Genomic DNA, 21,580 nt, shown 5'->3' on the forward strand with positions numbered 1-21,580 from the left:
GCAATTTAGTTTCTGCTCTTTAATTCATGCAATTTAAGATTCCGCCATTTCAATTTCTTGTCATTTACTTTTCCCGCCAATTTTACATTCCGCAATTCTCATCTCAATCTTGATTCCGCTCAACTAGAACACACTTCTAATCCGAATTGCTCACTCAACCAATCCTTGTGGGATTCGACCTCACTCTATTGTGAGTTTTTACTTGACGATAACCGGTGCACTTGCCGGAAGGAATTTTGCCGATCGTGCAATTTCCTAAATCGTAGCATAACTAGTTTATGCGCGTCAAGTTTATGGCGCCGTTGCCGGGGATTTAGTTTTCGATTGACAATTCTCAAATTGGAAGTTAACTAGATTGAGCATTTTTTTTCTGTTTTGAATAATTCAGTACAAGTTATTTGTTGAATTTTAATTTCTGCACTCGGTTACATGCTTTCTTTCTTTATGCCTTTAAATTCAAGCAACTAACTCACTGACTCACTAACTGTTCGAATTAATTCCTCAATTGCTCTAACCATACTCTTCCATTAACCAAGAGTATTTCACTTGTTTGTTGCCTGTGCTGTGTTCTTGTATGACAGGTAGGAGAGGAGAGACATCAACTCCTCCATATACCGAACCAGAGAGGACCCTTCATAGACTTAGAAGGGAAGCAAGAGGGAAGAGAGTAGTGGGAGAAGAGGAATCTGAAGGAGAATCTGAGGACAATTTTGAGGAAGCTTTAGATCTCAACATGGATAGAAAAGTTCACAACCATGAGAGAGCTGATGGAAACAATGCCATTCCTGAGAGGAGGGTTCTTAGTTCATACATAAACCCAACCTCTGGGAATTGTGGTAGCAGCATCCAGAAACCACCCATTCAGGCCAACAATTTCGAGCTCAAACCACAGCTAATATCACTTGTGGAGAATCATTGTTCATTTGGTGGAAGTGCTAATGAAGATCCCAACCAACATCTCACAAAATTCCTGAGAATTTGTGACACTGTGAAGTCCAATGGAGTCCAGGAAGATGCCTATAAACTGCTTTTGTTCCCATTCTCACTTAGGGACAAAGCAGCTAAGTGGCTGGAATCATTCCCAAGGGGGAGTCTAACAACATGGGATGAGGTGGAAAGCAAGTTTCTGGCACGTTTCTACCCCCCACAAAAGGTCAATAGGCTTCGATCTGAGGTTCAAACTTTTAGACAACAAGATGGTGAAACTCTCTACGAGGCATGGGAGAGATTCAAGGATTTGACAAGGAAATGCCCACCAGACATGTTCCATGATTGGGTGCAATTGCATATTTTCTATGATGGACTCTCTTATGAATCAAGGAAGGCTGTAGACCATTCATCAGGAGGTTCATTGAACAGGAAAAAGACTGTGGAAGAGGCCATTGAAGTGATTGAGACAGTGGCTGAGAATGAGTACTACTATGCATCAGAAAGGCACAACACTAAGGGAGTCATGGAGCTGAACCATGTTGATACAATTCTAGCCCAAAACAAGGTGTTTGCCAAGCAACTAGCAGAGCTTACCAGGCAATTAGAAACAAAGCAAGTGGCTGCAATACACACACAAGATCAAGAGGAAGTAAGCATTGAAGGAGGTGATTGGGAAGAGGCCAACTATGTGGGAAACCAACAAAGGCAATCATATGATCCACACTCCAACACTTACAACCCAGGATGGAAAAATCACCCAAACTTTGGGTGGGGGAACCAACAAACCCAACCACAAAACCACAAACCTTACAACCACAACCAACATAACAATTCCACATACCAAAACTCCAACCAAAGATCATACCAAGCCACACAAAACACTTACCCCCAACCATCATATCATAGCCAAAATAATCAACCTACCCAACTTAATCCGAACCAACAATTTCAAGATCAATTAAACCGGATAGAAGGAATGATGGCAACCATGAGTCAAGACATAACCGAATTGAAAAGCTTCAGGGATGATGTGAGAGCTACCTTAAGAAACCATGGTGAAAAACTCAAGAGGATGGAGTCTCAAGTAGGAGAGCTATCTCAACAGGCCGTCAAATCAACTGCAGTGTTCCCTAGTGACACAGAAAAGAATCCTAAAGGGGAACAAAAGAGAGTGAGATGGGAAGAATGCAAGGCCATCACCATATTGAAGGAAGTTTCAGAAGAAGAAGGAATCAGGCCCTCAGAGCAGGAGCCAGAAATCTTGAAGGAAGGTGTGGAAGAAGTTAAGCAGGAAAGTGGAACTGAGCAAGCCAAGGAACTGCAAAAAGGCATGCTGGAAATATACCAACCAAAAGCACCATTTCCTCAGAGGTTAGGAGGAGGTGAAAAAGGGAAAACCTATTCAAGGTTTTTAGAGACATTTAACTCTCTCCATGTCAATATTCCCTTTCTTGAGATTCTCCATCAAATGCCTACACACATCAAGTATTTAAAGGAATTGTTAAGCAAGAAAAGAGTTTTGAAGGGAGGACAAACGGTAACAATGAACAAAGAATGCAGTGCTCTCATCAAGAAGGACACACTCTCTAAGAAAACGGACCCAGGAAGTTTTCATATCCCTTGCATCATAGGGGAAACAAAAATTGACAGAGGATTCTGTGATCTAGGAGCTAGCATAAATGTGATGCCTCTAACTCTTATGAAGAGGCTACAACTGAATGAGGTGAGATCCACTGATGTAATCATACAACTGGCTGACAAAACTCAGAAGCAAGCTGAAGGGGTAGTTGAAAATGTGCTGGTGAAAGTGGGGGATTATTACTTCCCCACAGACTTTGTCATTGTGGACATGGAGGAAAGCTACTTACACCCTATCATTCTGGGCAGACCATTTCTAGCCACTACTAGAGCGCTCATAGATGTAGAACAAGGAGAGCTAATTCTGAGAATACATGATGAACAGCTCATTTTCAAAGTTTTCAAACCTGCATCTGAGCCTGAACCAAAACCTGAAAAGCCTAAGGATGATAGTAGCCATCTGTGTTTGGAGGAAAGTAATCCAGCAGCTGAAACTCTAAAACAGTCCTTGGAAGGCAAACAAGAGTTGCAAGAGTTAAAGCCACAAGAATCAATGGAAACAGATCAGAAGGATCCTCCTGACATAAGGGTCAATGAAGAAATCCTCAAGAGAAAGGGAAGAGTGATAGGGAGATTGCCAAGAGGGTGGAGAAACAGGAAAATTCCCACTGAAGGGTTTTCTCCGGGAGATAACGTGATATCAAGTCATTATCTGCCAATCCCACCTGGCCTCAAAACCATTCCTTCCCAGCTCCCTCAAGTGTTCACAATCAGGAAAGTTCTTTCTATGGAACATTTAGAGGTCATGAATGAATCAAGTGGGGACGTTTTCATAGTGAGAGGAGAAGACGTCAAGCACTACAATCCACCCTAACAAGGGACAACCGTCAAGCTAGTGACGTTAAAGAAGCGCTTGTTGGGAGGCAACCCAACCTGAGGTAATACCTTTTGCTGTTTCTTTTATTTGTTTCAATAAAAAGGGTGAAGTAGTTCTGTGCATTGCAAAGAAATAAGTTTGGTGTTTCACACCAAACAATGGATTCGTAGATCAATAATTCAAAGGGGAATGTGTGACTCTAAGTTTGGTGTTCCACCATAAAGATCAACTGAACACAACAACCTTTGAATTATGTGAAAGAAACAACAATTCTAAGAAGTCACAGAAATGCTTAAAACCCTTAGCAGCAACTTCATTCCAAAGAGAACTCAAGGATCCAAAGAACAGAGAAGTAAGTGGGAGACTAAGTTTGGTGTTCACACACCAACTTAAGACTCAGATACGTACCCACACATAGTTGAGCTAACCACTCAAGTGCTTGAGAAGCAAGCAACTTCATCACTCTTTGTAGGAAAGGAAACAAGGATCTTAAAGCATGAAGCAACAATTAGGAAAAGAAGGAGAAAGCAAATTGTTTCTTGGCAACAAAGAGAAAACAAGGAATTTCACAAGGTGGTATTGTTCCGTGATAATTCTTTAAAAAGGGCAAACAAAAGCATGCTTGTTCTGGTTTAAACTGTGAATGTTGAATCTTTCTGGAATGAGAAGTTTTTAGTATGAGTGTCTGTTTATTGCTTTGAATAAAGTGAATGCCTAGATGTTTGGATATAACTTCACCTTCTTAAACAAGTGCTTGCCATGCTTGTTCTGTTTCCAAAAATAAAAGAAAAGTTTGAACAAAAGTAACTTGGCTCAATTAGTGACAATTCAAGTAGAATTAAGTGGTGGTATGCATGCTTGATTGTTTAAGTCAGATCACTGGACATAGAGTGTAGAATTATCATTTTTTATGTAGAAATTGAAAACTGTCTATGGATCTTGATGAATAAATGTCTTTGGCCATGAAAAAGAAAGAAAAAGAAGAAGAAAAAGCCACTGAAAAAAGGCAACCAAAAAGCAAAAAAAATTGAGAAAATAAGCTAGGCACCAATGGTTTGAACTTCTGAGACAAATGCCTGTGGTGTTTATGTATTAAGGATATGCTTGGATGAATAGGTTCTGAGGAGTGTTTCAACACTTGGTAACTTGGGTTAACTAATCCGGGATTATCAACCAAAAGTCCATTATCAAGAGCAACCTAAATACAAAACATTTAGTCACACAAAGAGGTGCTGGGCACCAATGTCTCAAGAAGAAATGTGAACTAAAATGCTTGAAGTGGATATGTGTAGTGCACTGATAAGAAAAAGAAAATGCCAAAGGCTTGTGCAACACATGACACTAAGCAAACAAGGAGCAAAGAAGCTCTAAGAAAAAGAAAAGAAAAACAAAGAAGAGGAAAGTGCCAAGGACATAAGAATAACAAGAGGCCATAGCAGTGTTTGATAGATGCAATGAAAAAGTGATAATCTTACCTGATAAGTATGAAAAAGTGATGCTGCAACTTTCTGCATAAAACCCTTCTGATGAACTTCAAATGCTTGCTAATATAGCCAATGTAATTGCTTTCTGTTTCATACTTTCTTCTCAAATAACTCAGGACTTGCTTAGGGACAAGCAAGTATTAAGTTTAAGGTTAAACTGGAGCTTAAACGTGGAAGAGGAGGAAGCCATCCTGGAGGTCGAACACGTTTAAGCTCCAGTTTAAGGTTAAACTGGAGCTTAAACGTGGAAGCTGAGAAAGGTAGCCCTGGAGGTGTCGAACACGTTTAAGCTCCAGTTTAAGGTTAAACTGGAGCTTAAACGTGGAAGGGGGGAAAGGCAGCCCTGGAGGAGAGTTCTTGGTCGAACACGTTTAAGCTCTAGTTTAAGGTCAAACTGGAGCTTAAACGTGGAATGGCTCCCTGGTGCACTTCCCACTTCTGGCGTTTAACCTCCAGTTTAAGGTTAAACTGGAGGTTAAACGTGGAACTGCCCCCCTTGGTATCCTTCTCACTTCTGGCGTTTAACCTCCAGTTTAAGGTTAAACTGGAGGTTAAACTTCAATTCCAGCATTTCTTAGCCTTCATGATTCTGGCGTTTAAGCTCCAGTTTAGGCTTAAACTGGAACTTAAACTCCACATGTGATATTCAAGCTTCCTTTATTGATTTTGTTGCTTCCTTGCTTAGCCTCTTCTTCCCTGAAATCATCCAAACAATTGCATCAAAGTCTTGCAAAATTTCATGAGAAATCTTCCATTCATAGTATTCAAGTAATATAACTAAAAACTCATGGAATTTGCATCAAAATCATACTGTTTGGATGGTTCATTGCTTTGTTCTTCTTTTAACCATTCTTGGTTACTTTAAGCTCAAGAAAATGCATAAAACCACTAAAACTAACAGAAAAATACTAGTGAAACTAGCCTAAGATGCTTTGGCATCAGCACGCGTTCATAAGGGGGAAAGATGATGAGCGTCACACATAATCATCACCTTCATCACGTTCTTGGGTGCGAATGGATATCTTAGAAGCGAAATAAGAAGAATTGAATAGAAAACAGTAGTACTTGCATTAATCTTTGAGGAACAGCAGAGCTCCACACCTTAATCTATGGAGTGTAGAAACTCTACCGTATGAAAATACATAAGTGAAGGTCCAGGCATGGCCGAGATGGCCAGCCCCCTAAACGAGATCACAGGATCAGAATACAATCCAGGATGCCTAATACAATAGTAAGAGGTCCTATTTATAATAAATTAGCTACTAGGGTTTACATGAGTAAGTATTTGATGTATAAATCCACTTCCGGGGCCCACTTGGTGTGTGTTTGGGCTGAGCTTAAGTGTTGCACGTGCAGAGGCCATTTGTGGAGTTGAACGCCAGTTTCTGTGCCAGTTTAGGCGTTCAACTCTGGTTTTGGATCCTTTTCTGGCGCTGGACGCCAGATTTGGGCAGAAGGCTGGCGTTGAACGCCAGTTTACGTCATTAATTCTTGGCCAAAGTATAGACTATTATATATTGATGGAAAGCCCTGGATGTCTACTTTCCAACGCAATTGGAAGCGCGCCATTTCGAGTTCTGTAGCTCCAGAAAATCCACTTTGAGTGCAGGGAGGTCAGAATCCAACAGCATCAGCAGTCCTTTTTCAACCTCTGAATCTGATTTCTGCTCAAGTCCCTCAATTTCAGCCAGAAAATACCTGAAATCACAGAAAAACACACAAACTCATAGTAAAGTCCAGAAATGTGAATTTAACACAAAATCTATTAAAAACATCCCTAAAAGTAACCAGATTCTACTAAAAACATACTAAAAACAATGCCAAAAAGCGTATAAATTATCCGCTCATCACAACACCAAACTTAAATTGTTGCTTGTCCCCAAGCAACTGAGAATCAAAATAGGATAAAAAGAATAGAATATACTATAAATTCCAAACTATCAATGAAACATAGCTCCAATCAAATGAGCGGGACTTATAGCTTTTTGCCTCTTGAATAGTTTTGGCATCTCACTTTATCCATTGAGGTTCAGAATGATTGGCATCTATAAGAACTCAGAGTTCAGATAGTGTTATTGATTCTCCTAGTTCAGTATGATGATTCTTGAACACAGCTTCTTTATGAGTCTTGGCCGTGGCCCTAAGCACTTTGTTTTCCAGTATTACCACCGGATACATAAATGCCACAGACACATAATTGGGTGAACCTTTTCAGATTGTGACTCAGCTTTGCTAAAGTCCCCAATTAGAGGTGTCCATGGTTCTTAAGCACACTCTTTGTTTTTGCTTTGGACCTTGACTTTAACCGCTCAGTCTCAAGTTTTCACTTGACACCTACACGCCACAAGCACATGATTAGGGACAGCTTGGTTTAGCCGCTTAGACCAGGATTTTATTCCTTTAGGCCCTCCTATCAACTGATGCTCAAAGCCTTGGGATCCTTTTTATTTGCCCTTGCCTTTTGGTTTTAAGGGTTATTGGCTTTTTCTGCTTGCTTTTTTCTTTTTCTTTTTTTTTTTCGCCTATTTTTTTTTTTTTTTCTGCAAGCTTTGTTCTTTGCTGCTTTTTCTTGCTTCAAGAATCATTTTTATGATTTTTCAGATTATCAAATAACATGTCTCATAGTCATCATTCTTTCAAGAGCCAACATATTTAACATTCTTAAACAACAACTTCAAAAGATATATGCACTGTTCAAGCATACATTCAGAAAACAAGAAGCATTGTCACCACATCAATATAATTAAACTAAGTTCAAGGATAAATTCGAAACTCATGTATTTCTTGTTCTTTTGAATTAAAACATTTTTCATTTAAGAGAGGTGATAGATTCATAGGACATTTATAACTTTAAGACATAGTTACTGACTACTAATGATCATGTAATGAAGACACAAACACAGATAAGCACATAGAAAACGAAAAAAACAGAGAAAGTAAGAACAAGGAATGAGTCCACCTTGGTGATGTCCTTTGAGCTCTTCTATGTCTCTTCCTTGTCTTTGCTGCTCCTCCTTCATTGTTTTTAGATCTTCTCTGATTTCATGAAGGATGATGGAGTGCTCTTGATGTTCCACCCTTAGTTGCTTCCAATAATTGTGTGGAAGAAAATGTATCCCCTGAGGTATCTCAGGGATCTCTTGATTTGCAGTCAAATGTTCTACCACTGAGCTATAGACCCTTGATGGAAGCTTTTGTCTTCCCTTTCCTCTTTCTAGAGGTTTCTCTAGCCTTAGGTGCCATCAATGGTTATGGAAAAAACAAAAAGCTATGCTTTTACCACACCAAACTTAGAATGTTGCTCGCCCTCGAGCAAAAGAAGAAAGACTGAAGAATAAGAAGAAGATATGGAGGAGATGGATGGGAGTGTGTGTTCGGCCATAAGGGTGAGATTGAAGGTAGTGGTTGTATGGGTGTGAGTGGTAAATGGAAGACAGAAGGGATGAGTGTTTATTGGGAATAGAGGATGATTGAGAAGAGAGAAGAGAGTGAGTGAAGGTAGGTGGGGATCCTGTGGGGTCCACAGATCCTGAGGTGATCCTGTGAGGTCCACAGATCTTGAGGTGTCAAGGCATTTACATCCCTGCACCAATTTAGGCATGCAAAATGCCCTTGCACACAACTCTGGGCGTTCAGCACCAGGTTGGTGCCCATTTTGGGCGTTCAACGCCCCTTTGCTGCCATTTCTGGTGTTGAACGCCAAAACCATGCTTGTTCTGGGCGTTCAGCGCCAGGATGCTCCCATTCTGGGCGTTCAGCGTCAGAACTATGCTCTGTTCTGGCGTTTGAACGCCAGACAGATGCTCCTCCAGGGTGTGCTTTTTCTTCTGCTGTTTTTGATTCCGTTTTCAATTTTTCTATTTATTTTGTGACTCCACATGATCATGAACCTAAGAAAACATGAAAAACAATAAAAATAAGAATTAGATAAACATTGGGTTGCCTCCCAACAAGCGCTTCTTTAATGTCAATAGCTTGACAGTGGGCTCTCATGGAGCCTCACAGATGTGCAGAGCTTTGTTGAAACTCTCCAACACCAAACTTATAGTTTGGATATGGGAGTTCAACACCAAACTTAGAGTTTGGTTGTGGCCTCCCAACACCAAACTTAGAGTTTGACTATGGGGGCTCTGGTTGACTCTGCTTTGAGAGAAGCTTTTCAAGCTTCCTCTCCATGGTTGCAGAGGGAGATCCTTGAGTTTTAAACACAAGGGAGTTCTCATTCCATTGAAGGAATATTTCACCTCTGTCAACATCAATCACAGCTCTTGCTGTGGCTAGAAAAGGTCTTCCTAGGATGATGGATTCATCCTCTTCCTTTCCAGTATCCAGGACTATGAAATCAGTAGGTATGTAAAGGCCCTCAACCTTTATTAATACATCTTCTACTTGTCCATAAGCCTATTTTCTTGAGCTGTCTGCCATCTCCAGTGAGATTTTAGCAGCTTGCACCCCATAGATTCCCAGTTTCTCTATTACAGAGAGGGGCATGAGGTTTATTCCTGAACCAAGGTCACATAGGGCCTTAAAGATCATAGTGCCTATGGTACAGGGTATTATGAACTTTCCAGGATCCTGTCTCTTCTGAGGCAATGTCAGTTGATCCAGATCACTTAGTTCATTGATGAACAAGGGAGGATCAACTTCCCAAGTATCAATGCCAAATAATTTGGCATTCAGTTTCATGATTGCACCAAGAAACTTGGCAGTTTGCTCTTCAGTAACATCCTCATTCTCTTCTGAAGAGGAATACTCATCAGAGCTCATGAAGGGTATAAGGAGGTTCAATGGAATCTCTATGATCTCTAGATGAGCCTCAGAGTCCTTTGGTTCCCCAGAGGGAAGCTCCTTATTGACCACTGGACGTCCCAGGAGGTCTTCCTCCTTGGGATTCACGTCCTCTCCTCTCCTCACAGGTTCGGCCATGGCGCTTATGTCAATGGCCTTGCACTCTCCTTTTGGATTCTCTTCTGTATTGCTTGGGAGAGTACTAGGAGGGATTTCAGTGATCCTTTTACTCAGCTGGCCCACTTGTGCTTCCAGATTTCTAATGGAAGACCTTGTTTCATTCATGAAACTTACAGTGGCTTTAGATAGATCAGAGACTAGATTTGCTAAATTAGAAGTATTTTGTTCAGAGTTCTCTGTCTGTTGCTGAGTGGATGATGGAAAAGGTTTATTATTGTTAAACCTGTTTCTTCCACCATTGTTAAAGCCTTGTTGGGGCTTTTGATCCTTCCATGAGAAATTTGGATGATTTCTCCATGTTGAGTTATAGGTGTTTCCATAAGGTTCACCTAAGTAATTTACCTCTGCTATTGCAGGGTTCTCAGGATCATAGGCTTCTTCTTCAGAAGATGCCTCTTGAGTACTGTTGGATGCAGCTTGCATTTCATGCCGACTCTGAGAGATCATATTGACTTGCTGAGTCAATATTTTATTCTGAGCCAATATGGCATTCAGAGTATCAACCTCAAGAACTCCCTTCTTCATAGGCGTCCCATTAGTCACAGGATTCCTTTCAGAAGTGTACATGAACTGGTTATTAGCAACCATGTCAATGAGTTCTTGAGCTTCTGCAGGCGTTTTCTTTAGATGAATGGATCCACCTGCAGAGGTGTCCAGTGACATCTTTGATAGCTCAGATAAACCATCATAGAATATATCCAGGATGGTCCATTCTGAAAGCATGTCAGAAGGACACTTTTTGGTCAACTGTTTGTATCTTTCCCAAGCTTCATAGAGGGATTCACCTTCTTTCTGTCTGAAGGTTTGAACATCAGCTCTAAGCTTGCTCAGCTTTTGAGGAGGAAAGTACTTGGCTAAGAAAGCCGTGACCAGCTTATCCCAAGAGTTCAGGCTGTCTTTGGGTTGAGAATCCAACCATAATCTAGCTCTGTCTCTTACAGCAAAAGGAAAAAGCATGAGCCTGTAGACTTCAGGATCTACTCCATTAGTCTTAACAGTATCACATATCTGCAAGAATTCAGTTAAGAACTGAAAAGGATCTTCAGATGGAAGTCCATGAAACTTGCAGTTCTGCTGCATCAGAGAAACTAATTGAGGTTTCAGCTCAAATTTGTTTGCTCCAATGGCAGGAATGGAGATGCTTCTTCCATGTAAGTTGGAATTAGGTGCAGTAAAGTCACCAAGCATCCTCCTTGCATTATTATTATTTTCGGCTGCCATCTCCTCTTCTTGTTTGAAAATTCCTAACAGGTGCTTACTGGTTAGTTGTAATTCAGAGTCCTTTTAGGTTCTGGATCTGCTTCAACAAGAATATTCTTGTCCTTGCTCCTGCTCATATGACAAAGAAGAAGGCACAGAAAAATAATAATAATAGAGATCCCCTTTTTTTTTCTTTTTTTTTTTTTTTTTGAATGAGGGAGAGATGTTAGTAGATGAATAAAAAAAATAGAAGGAGATGAGAGAGAAGAGAATTTTCGAAAATAATTTTTGAAAAAGAGTTAGTGATTTTTGAAAATAGTTTTTGAAAAATGTTAGTAATTTTCGAAAATTAAGATTTAAAAATTAAAATAATTAATAAATTAAAAAGAAATTTTGAAAAAGGGGGAAGATATTTTCGAAAATGAGAGAGAGAGAGTTAGTTAGGTAGTTTTGAAAAAGTTAAGAAACAAATAAAAAGTTAGTTAGTTAGTTGAAACAAATTTTGAAAAGATAAGAAGTTAGGAAGTTAGAAAAGATATTTTGAAAAGATATTTTTGAAAAAGATAAGATAGGAAGATATTTTTAGAAACTAATTTTGCAAAAGATTTGATTTTTAAAATCTCAATTAATGGCTTGATTCACAAGAAATCACAAGATATGATTCTAGAACTTAAAGTTTGAATCTTTCTTAACAAGCAAGTAACAAACTTGAAATTTTTTGAATCAAAACATTAATTGTTTGTTATTTTCGAAAATTTGAAAAAAAAATAAGAAAAAGATTTTTGAAAAATATTTTTGGAATTTTCGAAAATAACTAAGAATTTTGAAAAAGATTTGATTTTTGAAAAAGATTTTGAAAAAGATAAGATTTTCAAATTGAAAATTTGATTTGACTCATAAGAAACAACTTGATTTTAAAATTTTTTGAAAAAGTCAACTCAAATTTTCGAATTTGATGAGAGAAAAAGGGAAAGATATTTTTTTTTATTTTTGAAATTTTTATGAAAAATATGAAAATTATGCAATGCATGAAATTTTTAGATCAAAACATGTGATGTATGCAAGAATGCTATGAATGTCAAGATGAACACCAAGAATACTTTGAAGATCATGATGAACATCAAGAACACATTTTTGAAAAATTTTTAATGCAAAGAAAACATGCAAGACACCAAACTTAGAATTCTTTAATGCTTAGACACTAAGAATTCAAGAATGCATATGAAAAACATGAAAAGAAACAAAACAAAAAATCATCAAGATCAAACAAGAAGACTTACCAAGAACAACTTGAAGATCATGAAGAACACTATGAATGCATGATATTTTCGAAAAAATGCAAGATGCATATGCAAGTGACACCAAACTTATGATATGACTCAAGACTCAAACAAGAAACACAAAATATTTTTGATTTTTTTGATTTTCTAATTTTTTTTTGGATTTTTATTTTATATTTTTCGAAAAACTATTTTGGAAAAGAAAAATAAGGATTCCAAAATTTTCAATATGAATTCCAGGTATCTTATGCTCTAAAGCTCCAATCAAAGGGTCAGGCATGGCTTAATAGCCAGCCAAGCTTTAGTATATAACTCAGACATGACACACCTGACATTCCTTACATTCAACAGCCAATTGGCTAAGAAAGATAAAGAAGCTCTTCTCTTGGGTATAAGGATTGAGACATGGCTTTACAGCCAGCCAGGCTTCAACATGCTTCATGAAACGCTAGAATTCATTCTTAAAAATTCTGAAGCCATAGAATAATTTATTTTTGAAAACAAATTTTTTTTTTTTTTTTTTGAAAACAGATGAGAAAATTTTAGAAATATTTTTGAAAAATTTTTGAAAAGAAAACAAAAAGAAAGTTACCTAATCTGAGCAACAAGATGAACCGTCAGTTGTCCATACTCGAACAGTCCCCGGCAACGGCGCCAAAAACTTGGTGGACGAAGTTGTGATCACATTAATGTAGTACTCTTTGTTATTGTATGGAATCATTATTATGGCTCTTTACTATGTGTGGACACAACTCCGTTCAACTAACCAGCAAGTGTACTGGGTCGTCCAAGTAATAAACCTTACGTGAGTAAGGGTCGATCCCACAGAGATTGTTGGCTTGAAGCAAGCTATGGTCACCTTGCAAATCTCAGTCAGGCGGATTTAAACATGATACTTTATTAGATTAAAATAAACAATAAAAGGGATAGAGATACTTATGTAGATTCATTGGCAGGAATTTCAGATAAGCGAATGGAGATGCTTTTCGTTCCTCTGAACCTCTGCTTTCCTGCTATCTTCATCCAATCAGTCTTACTCCTTTCCATGGCTAGCTGTATGCAAGGGCATCACCGTTTTCAGTGGCTACATCCCCTGCTCTCAGTGAATCATATGCTCACGCACCCTGTCACGGCACGACTATTCATCTGTCGGTTCTCGATCATGCTGGAATAGGATTCACCCTCCTTTTGCGTCTGTCACTAACGCCCAACAATCGCGAGTTTGAAGCTCGTCACAGTCATTCAATCATTGAATCCTACTCAGAATACCACAGACAAGGTTTAGACCTTCCGGATTCTCTTGAATGCCGCCATCATTCTAGCGTACGCCACGAAGATTCTGGTTAGGAGATCTAAGAGATATTCATTCTAGCTTAATTCATGTAGAACAGAAGTGTTTGTCAGGCACGCGTTCATAAGGGGGAAGGATGATGAGCGTCACACATAATCATCACCTTCATCACGTTCTTGGGTGCGAATGGATATCTTAGAAGCGAAATAAGAAGAATTGAATAGAAAACAGTAGTACTTGCATTAATCTTTAAGGAACAGCAGAGCTCCACACCTTAATCTATGGAGTGTAGAAACTCTACCGTATGAAAATACATAAGTGAAGGTCCAGGCATGGCCGAGATGGCCAGCCCCCTAAACGAGATCACATGATCAGAATACAATCCAGGATGCCTAATACAATAGTAAGAGGTCCTATTTATAATAAATTAGCTACTAGGGTTTACATGAGTAAGTATTTGATGTATAAATCCACTTCCGGGGCCCACTTGGTGTGTGTTTGGGCTGAGCTTAAGTGTTGCACGTGCAGAGGCCATTTGTGGAGTTGAACGCCAGTTTCTGTGCCAGTTTGGGCGTTCAACTCTGGTTTTGGATCCTTTTCTGGCGCTGGACGCCAGATTTGGGCAGAAGGCTGGCGTTGAACGCCAGTTTACGTTATCAATTCTTAGCCAAAGTATGGACTATTATATATTGATGGAAAGCCCTGGATGTCTACTTTCCAACGCAATTAGAAGCGCGCCATTTCGAGTTCTGTAGCTCCAAAAAATCCACTTTGAGTGCAGGGAGGTCAGAATCCAACAGCATCAGCAGTCCTTTTTCAACCTCTGAATCTGATTTCTGCTCAAGTCCCTCAATTTCAGCCAGAAAATACCTGAAATCACAGAAAAACACACAAACTCATAGTAAAGTCCAGAAATGTGAATTTAACACAAAATCTATTAAAAACATCCCTAAAAGTAACCAGATTCTACTAAAAACATACTAAAAACAATGCCAAAAAGCGTATAAATTATCCGCTCATCACTTGTGCTCAATTGAGTGGTTTTTATCAACTCTTTACCCACTTATTCATACTATTTGCATGGTTTTACATTTGCCTTCCTAATTATATGCTATGATTGAAAACATGCTTCTTTGATCTTACAATTGCTAATATTAATCCTCTCTTATTACCATTAGATGCCTTGATATGTGTGTTAAGTGATTTCAGAGATTACAGGGCAGGAATGGCTCAGAGGATGGAAAGAAAGCATGCAAAAGTGGAAGGAATACAAGAAGTTGGAGAAATTGCTAAGCTGTCCAGCCTGACCTCTTCGCACTCAAATGGCTATAACTTGAGCTACAAAGGTCCAAATGACGCGGTTCTAGTTATGTTGGAAAGCTAACATCTGGGGCTTCGATTTGATATATAATATGTCATAGTTACCCTGACGCTAGGCAACGCAACCGCGTGCTCCATGGGACGCATCGCAGTGACGAAAATCAGTGTGTTTGAATTCGCAACCAGCGAATTCTGGGCTGTTTCTGACCCAGTTCTCGACCCAGAAAATATAGATTAGAGGCTATAAATTAGAGGGATTGCATCCATTCATAAAGAAGCTTTCATATTCACAATTTTCAGATTTAGATATAGTTTTTTAGAGAGAGAGGTTCTCTCCTCTCTCTTAGGATTAGGATTTAGGATTTCTCTTAGTTTTAGGAGTGCCTCTCAATCCCAGGTTCAATATTCTTTTTATTTTATATTTCTCTTTTTACTTTCAGATGCTTTAATGCTTGTATTAGTTATGTTGCCTAATTGGCTTATGCTACATTCATGTTATGATTTTCTTAATTAATATTATTTGAGGTATTTCAGATTTAAGATTGCTTTGCTTTATTTATATGAATGCTTTTAAATTTATTTAGATATTTCTCCTTTTGGCTTTGGTTAAATAATTGGAGACACTTGAGTTATCAAACTCATTGTTGATTGAAAATTGGAATTCTTCAAGAATAAATTCGAGTTCCAATAACTCTAGCCTTTCCCAAGGAAAGACTAGGACCTGAGAAATTAAAATTAATTCATCCACTTAACTTACCTTCATAGTTAGAGGTTAAAAAAGTGGAAGAAAAATCCAATTCTCATCACAATTGATAAGGATAACTAGGATAGGACTTCCAGTTCTTATACCTTGCCAAGAGTTTTATTTTATAATTATTTATTTATTTTACATGTCATATTGCTTCCTTACTTTCAAAACCCCCAATTTACAAGACTCATAACCAATAATAAGAACACCTCTCTGCAATTCCTTGAGAAGACAACCCGAGGTTTAAATACTTCGGTTATCAATTTTTTTAGGGGTTTGTTACTTGTGACAACCAAAATGTTTGTAAGAAAGGTTGATTGCTTTGTTTAGTAACTGTACTTGCAATGAGAGTTTACTATAACTTCTAAACCATCAATCTTCCAGTTCTTTCAAAATGGTGCCGTTGCCGGGGATTTGCAAACGTGTGCCTTATTATTAGTTATTGTAAATATTTACTTTTAAATTGATTTTTTTTCGAAAAAAAATTTCAGATTTTTATTTTAAAAAATTTTTATCTTATCCTATCTTATTTTTAAAAAAATCAATTTTCAATTTTCAATTTTAAAAATTCAATTTTCAAAATTTAAAATTCAAATTTTAAAATTTCAAATTTTAATCTTCAAAATTCAAATTTAAAAAAATTCAAAATTCAAATTTTAATTTTCAAATTCAAAAATTTGAATTTCAAATTTGCTTTTATTTTTGTTTTTAAATTTTTATTAACTAACTATGAGTTCTCACCCCTCTCGCTTTGAGTTTGGTTCTAATGTTGTTGCAAGGAGTGGAAACTATAACAGGAACATGCATCAAGGTCAACACAATCAGAGATGGAAGGAGCCATGAGGATCTGATCAACCCTTCCGGCAACAACACCTTCCACAGTACCATAGACAAAGACCATTCCACGATGCATACCAAGACAATAGTTATGGTGGACCCTTCCGTGACAACCAACATCCACCAAATTACTATAGTCAAGAGCCATTCCAGGGGGCATATCAAGATGATAGATATGATGGACCCCATCATATGCCTATGAACCTCCTCAACACAACTTTGAACCACCACACTCACAAGCCAACTACCACCATTCACCTTCATATGATCCTAACCCACATCCACCACACCAACCACCTTATGAGCCATATGAACCATATATAGAACCACCCCAATTCCAACCCAATTACTCCCAAGAACCACCACCTCAATATTTGCCATCTCTATATCCATCAATCCAAGAGCACTATGATCCTACTTATGATAGCCGAGCGCAACAAGAATCAAGGGATCGTCTCACGGAAACATGTGCCAAAACTTCAAGCAACCCTTCGCCAACTGGATCAAGCGATAAATCGATTACTTTTCCGACGTTCGGACACTCAAGGAACCCCCATGGCCTCATGTGGGAAATCTAATGAAGAACGTAGCATGAAGGAGATATTAGAAACTCCGGTGGACAGTGAGCAGCACGATTTTATATTGAAACAATTGGAAGAAGCTACGCCTGCCATTGAGGAGGAAGAAGTGGTTGAAGACTTAGGAGATGCGAAACCTCCATGGGAAACTCAAGTTATAGAGCCTCCTTCAAAGACGTTTGAAATTGATGTTGAGGAGGGTGTACAACCTCCAAGGCATATCATAGTTGAAGACTTGGCAGAGGTTGATCAAGAGATGGAGATTCTAGAAGAAGAAGCACAACCTCCCATGCCCTTGGTGAACAATGAAGAAGATATTGAATTGGAAGAAAGCTACCAAGAGGAAGAGGTTGATATTGAAGAAACTTGCAAAGAGGTGGAAGTTATCAGAGAAGAGCACAAGGGAGTGGAGCTTGCAAATTTGTTAGAAATACATCCCCCTAAGTTGCCATCATCTTTCACAACATTCAAGTGGGTAAAATTCACATCCCTTAGCTTTCTAATCCCACTTGAATATGGGCTACTGGAGACGGATGGTCAACTTAGAGCTCTTTGTGGCATTAAGAGTAAGAGGAAGATGGTCAGTGGTAAGAATTGTCCTGCAAGGTTCATTATGGTTGGAAGCTTTAAGTTTAAACGCAAAGGTTGGTGTAAAGCTCAATTGAATGGGTCTAGGAAGTTGTTTGGCCGCTTTAGTGAGAATTCAGATTACTTCCTACCCGGATGGAATCATGATGATCAACAAGAAGACAGGTGCAAAAGCAAGATTTGGGATCTCGGAATCCAGTCTAGAAATCAACACTCTTGGGGTCTTGTCACTTGCTTTAACTTGCTTGAAGGCTTTCTGCGCCTAGTTTGGGATCCCGGAGGCCATTGGAATTACAAACATTGGTGGAGATTCCTGGATGAGTTCAAGCACAAGCCACCATAACAGGGAGCTCACCAAATGTCCAACTTAAGGACTTTAACTAAAAGTGCTAGGTGGGAGACAACCCACCATGGTATGATCATCCCTTTTTTCAATTTTAATTTTAGTCTGTTTTGTTTGTTTTTGAGTTTTATTTTATTTTATTTCATTGAACCTGAAATTACTCATAACATCCATCTCATTTTTCACTCTGCATACTGCATCAAAAAAAAAAAAAACAAAGCACGCACGCGACGCGGCAGCATCGCTGACGCGTCCGCGTCACTCACGCGGCCGCATGACCTGAAAATCAACGTAAGAAAGGGTGCACGACCGAAAGTTGTGCTAGAGTGGTGCTGGACAGGTGCTGAACGCACAAACCCTACCACGCGGACGCATAGCTCACGCGTCCGCGTCATACCCCCATAATGGCCACTCACGCGATCGTGTCGATCACGCGACCGCGTCACCCTGGATTTTGGCAATACTAAGTTTCGAACAGAGAGTTGTGCGAGCGCAAGGCTGCCCTCGCGCCAGTAGCATAAACTGTGTTACGCGACCGCGTGACCGATTCAAATTTTAGTCCACTTGGCCAAATACAATCCTACATTGACCCTAACCCCATTACAACCCTTAAAAGACCTCTTGATATGTGTATCTGTGCATTAAATTTATGTTGATTGTTAGATGAAGAGCAAGCCTTAGAAAGCAAGGATAGTAGAGAATTGAGAGAGTCGAACCTTAAACACATGAGTGATTAGAGTGCATACACTTCCGGTGAGGTTCGACGCTCGATTCTTTGTTCCCGGCTTTCATGAGCTATTTTCTTCTTGCAAGTTTACTTGTACTTTATTTTTTGTGATTTGAATTAGTGAAATCCAGTTCATATTTGTTCTTAAAAGATTTGTTTACTTTTAACCAAGTAGGTAGAAACATTTTGCATGTAGTTACATTCATATAGATAGGGTTGCATTTCATATTAATTTACCATTCCTCTTCATCTTTATAGCTTCTCTTAAGCTTAGCATGAGGACATGCTAATGTTTAAGTGTGGGGAGGTTGATAAACCACTATTTTATGGTTTATCTTGTGCTCAATTAAGCGGTTTTTATCAACTCTTTACCCACTTATTCATACTATTTGCATGGTTTTACATTTGCCTTCCTAATTATGTGCTATGATTGAAAACATGCTTCTTTGATCTTACAATTGCTAATATTAATCCTCTCTTATTACCATTAGATGCCTTGATATGTGTGTTAAGTGATTTCAGAGATTACAGGGCAGGAATGGCTCAGAGGATGGAAAGGAAGCATGCAAAAGTGGAAGGAATACAAGAAGTTGGAGAAATTGCTAAGCTGTCCAGCCTGACCTCTTCGCACTCAAATGGCTATAACTTGAGCTACAGAGGTCCAAACGATGCGGTTCTAGTTGCGTTGGAAAGCTAACGTCTGGGGCTTCGATTTGATATATAATATGCCATATTTACCCTGACGCTAGGCAACACGACTGCGTGCTCCATGCGGACGCGTCGCAGTTACGAAAATCAGCGTGTTTGAATTCGCAACCAGCGAATTCTGGGCTGTTTCTGACCCAGTTCTTGGCCTAGAAAACACAGATTAGAGGCTATAAAGTAGAGAGATTGCATCCATTCATAAAGAAGCTTTCATATTCACAATTTTAGGACTTAGATGTAGTTTTTTAGAGAGAGAGGTTCTCTCCTCTCTCTTAGGATTAGGATTTAGGATTTCTCTTAGTTTTAGGAGTGCCTCTCAATCCCAGGTTCAATATTCTTTTTATTTTATATTTCTCTTTTTACTTTCAGATGCTTTAATGCTTGTATTAGTTATGTTGCCTAATTGGCTTATGTTACATTCATGTTATGATTTTCTTAATTAATATTATTTGAGGTATTTCAGATTTAAGATTGCTTTGCTTTATTTATATGAATGCTTTTAAATTTATTTAGATATTTTCCCTTTTGGCTTTGGTTAAATAATTGGAGACACTTGAGTTATTAAACTCATTGTTGATTGAAAATTGGAATTCTTCAAGAATAAATTCGAGTTCTAATAACTCTAGCCTTTCCCAAGGAAAGACTAGGACCTGAGGAATTAAAATTAATTCATCCATTTAACTTACCTTCATAGTTAGAGGTTAACAAAGTGGGAGAAAAATCCAATTCTCATCACAATTGATAAGGATAACTAGGATAGGACTTCCAGTTCTTATACCTTGCCAAGAGTTTTATTTTATAGTTATTTATTTATTTTACATGTCATACTGCTTCCTTACTTTCAAAACCCCCAATTTACAAGACTCATAACCAATAATAAGAACACCTCTCTGCAATTCTTTGAGAAGACGACCCGGGGTTTAAATACTTCAGTTATCAATTTATTTAGGAATTTCTTACTTGTGACAACCAAAACGTTTGTAAGAAAGGTTGATTGCTTGGTTTAGTAACTATACTTGCAACGAGAGTTTACTATAACTTCTAAACCATCAATCTTCTAGTTCTTTCACTCCTCCAAAACCATCATACAACCCACCTACACCCACCCACTCAAATTCAAACCATCACTCCTTCCTTTTCACACATCATAACCACCTAAAACCCCCTTGGCCGAACCATTCACACACCTCCATCTCCTCCATTCTCTTCTTCTTTTACTCACTTCTTTCTTCTTTTGCTTAAGGACGAGCAAACCTTCTAAGTTTGGTGTGGTAAAAGCATTTCTTTTTGTTTTTCCATAACCATTTATGACACCTAAGGCCAGAGAAATCTCTAGAAAGAGAAAAGGAAAGGCAATTACTTCCACCTCTGAGTCATGGGAGATGGAGAGATTCATCTCAAAGGTCCATCAAGACCACTTCTATGAAGTTGTGGCCAAGAAGAAAGTGATCCCTGAGGTTCCTTTCAAGCTCAAAAAGAATGAGTATCCGGAGATCCGACTTGAGATCCAAAGAAGAGGTTGGGAAGTTCTCACCAACCCCATTCAACAAGTCGGGATCTTAATGGTTCAAGAGTTCTATGCAAACGCATGGATCACTAGGAACCATGATCAAAGTGTGAACCCGAATCCAAAGCATTGGCTTACCATGGTTCGGGGGAAATACTTAGATTTTAGTCCAGAAAATGTAAGGCTGGCGCTCAACTTACCAATGATGGAAGAAAACGTACGCCCCTACACTAGAAGGGTCAACTTTGATCAAAGGTTGGACCAAGTTCTCATGGACATATGTGTGGAAGGAGTTCAATGGAAAATTGACTCAAGAGGCAAGCCGGTTCAATTGAGAAGACTGGACCTTAAGCCTATAGCTAGAGGATGGTTGGAGTTCATTCAATGCTCAATCATTCCTACTAGCAACCGGTCTGAAGTTACTGTAGACCGGCCCATCATGATCCATAGTATCATGATTGGGGAGGAAGTGGAGGTTCATGAGATTATACCTCAAGAACTCTACAAGGTGGCTGACAAGTCCTCTACTTTGGCAAGGTTAGTTCCTCACCTCATTTGCCATCTATGTAATTCGGCTGGGATTGACATAGAGGGAGACATCCTCATTGATGAGGATAAG

At 38.8% G+C, this 21,580-nt stretch overlaps 2 non-coding genes across 2 annotated transcripts; one reads left to right on the plus strand and one right to left on the minus strand.

Annotated features, from left to right (window-relative positions):
* Window positions 1-1,159: 1,159 nt before the first annotated feature.
* Window positions 1,160-1,263, minus strand: LOC148571807 (small nucleolar RNA R71). The gene has a single exon (XR_015908009.1). It is a non-coding gene; the product is annotated as a small nucleolar RNA R71 (small nucleolar RNA).
* Window positions 1,264-10,554: 9,291 nt separating this feature from the next.
* Window positions 10,555-10,662, plus strand: LOC148571808 (small nucleolar RNA R71). The gene has a single exon (XR_015908173.1). It is a non-coding gene; the product is annotated as a small nucleolar RNA R71 (small nucleolar RNA).
* Window positions 10,663-21,580: the final 10,918 nt, after the last annotated feature.

Source organism: Arachis ipaensis, chromosome B3 (assembly GCF_059453495.1).
Source record: "Arachis ipaensis isolate K30076 ecotype BB chromosome B3, ASM5945349v1, whole genome shotgun sequence".
NCBI lineage: Eukaryota > Viridiplantae > Streptophyta > Magnoliopsida > Fabales > Fabaceae > Arachis > Arachis ipaensis.